This window comes from Triticum dicoccoides, chromosome 2B (genome assembly GCF_002162155.2).
Source record: "Triticum dicoccoides isolate Atlit2015 ecotype Zavitan chromosome 2B, WEW_v2.0, whole genome shotgun sequence".
In the NCBI taxonomy this organism is placed as follows: Eukaryota; Viridiplantae; Streptophyta; class Magnoliopsida; order Poales; family Poaceae; genus Triticum; species Triticum dicoccoides.
In genome coordinates, this window is record NC_041383.1 from 54,717,822 (window position 1) to 54,720,251 (window position 2,430).

Consider the following 2,430-nt stretch of genomic DNA (forward strand, 5'->3'; position numbering starts at 1 on the left):
ACGCCCCGCCACCAGCTCCACGCAGTCGCCGCCGCGCTGTGACGCGCATCCGCCGCCGCGCCGCCCTGCGCCAGCGCCGCGCACCTCGCCTGACCCATGTGTCTCGCGCCACAGGGCCCCAGGGGAGGTGGGAGGGGAACCCCGCCGCCACCGACGTCAGCCGGGCTTCGCCCGGTGGCGCCCTCCGGCGGTGGCGGGGAGGGGGAGAGGCGGGGAGGGGGAGCTCGGGCGACGGCTAGGTTTTCGCCCTGCCGCCCGCGAGAGCGGCTCGGGCGAGAGGGGCGCCTCTTCTAACCGGCTAATGGCGGTGACATGATTGATCTGGTTTGTTTTCAGCATGGCGACCAAGTACGAAAGAAGATTGACGTGGCGCTCGCTTCTCTGCTTCTGCTGGCGTTTAAGTAGCCGGAATCGGGTGACCATTGCCTACCATGGCGTCAGTGAAGAGCGACATGCATGAGAACAGCGGAGCCAGTTCTTTCCTGTCGATATTGAAGCCTGCTACTAATTCTCCAACCACAAGCAGCTGGCTTTGGAGTCCACCCGTCGCATGCTAGGTACCTGATCCATTTGATAAATTCCTCACGGCAAGAATTCTCGTACAGCTTCATTAACTTTGTCTGTTCTTCTTTTTCTCATTCCTTCTTTCAATCAGGTCACGAAGCACCACAAATCTGGTACGGCATGGTTGTATCTTCTCATACAATTTGGCAACATCTTGAACCAACAAGTATTTAGGGTACATATGTATTTATCTGGAGTACCACAGGCATACACTTAATCAGTTTAATAATTTTTCTCTGTTTTGCTTCAGATCATGCCAGGGAGAAAGAGATCTTTCAACTCTGAGAACTGATATCTTTGTTGATCACGTGGATAATATGATCAAGATGCTAACACAATATGGTCAACTGAAGCAGCAGCTAAACTATGGACGATCAAAGATTTGTAATTGTATATTTTCCTCCGTTACCATGTGTGTAGTCAAACTGAATGTACTATTATCTTCAAATGAAGGATATGTAATACCTGTGTGTTGACCCTTTTTCTGAATAATGTTTCTCTATATATCCATGTTTATTTTGGATGAATTGATAGCCGTTCATTAGGAGGTATATACCTTTTAGTTCAGTGTACCACTTATGTTGGTATATACTTTTTCTTGCTGAAGTGGTATATATTACTCATTGCAGTTGTACTAGTCATCCAAATACCGTATATCTCTGGGTAGTATATACTCCTTTTAATTCTGAGCAGTATGTGCTCATTCAGCTAAAGTGATAGATGAAAACTCAGGTATATACTGTTTTTTATCCCATGAAGTATATAATTCTTTAAATCCAGTGAAGTGTGTTGCTTTAAATTCAGTGAAGAATATATAGTGTTTTTAAAGGAGTATATACTTACGTATCATCCTTTGAAGTATATACCACCTTAATTAAGGAGTATATAATGCATACTCATTTTTATAGCATCATATACCCGTAAGAGTTACATTATATATTCCATAAAATAGCATATACTCCTTAGATAAATTAGTATATAGTCCTTGGGAAAACAACCTATGTTCCTCACAAAATATTTCAGTATATACCTCCTGCTAATAAAGAAGTTGGTATATACTTCAAAAAAATACATAGTATGCACCATTCCAACACAAATGGAGTATACACTTTTTGAAATAATGGAGGTACATACCCCTTCAAAAGTGAGACTACAGTACTGAAGATACTACATAAATAGAGACGTACAACACCATGGTATCTTCCAAGTTGCTACATATGCGATCCATTTTATCGGCACCAATGTGCTCTAATCCTCTTTCCGAAAAATGTAAGCACTTTAAGTAAAACGTGATATACTCCTAAATAATTGGATATACTCCGGCAACCAGAATATTGTAGTTATTAAACAGATTCCCTTTTTGTAGCGGGCCAACATGGTCGTTCCTGCCTTCCAGGCCCGTGGACCCACCTTGTACCGGTTATTGTTTCTGCGTTTTGGCCATAATCACGTTGGTTTACCTAATCCATTTACCTTATCCTTATCCATTTGGGGTAGGAGTACATACTCCTGGGAGTACAAAACATGACAAATTTTTCCTACTACCGGGTGTAGTTACTCCTACTTTCGTTTGATACGTTCTAGGTAGTATCTATCATATTAGAGTGTATGTACGCATAGTATGTAGTATATAAGAATGTTTAGGTAGTATATATACTACTTTTTTGATAGTATGTATCATATTTTGTGCATACTCTATTTCGCGTACAAATATGTACGTATTTCACAAATACAATAAAACCATGAGCTCACTTGCAATTTTTTCATATAACTCACTTTGGAGTATCTTAGATGTAGTATATGAACATACTAAACCACATGGTAGTATATGAAAAATGGGTGTAGCTACACCCTGTAGTAGGATGG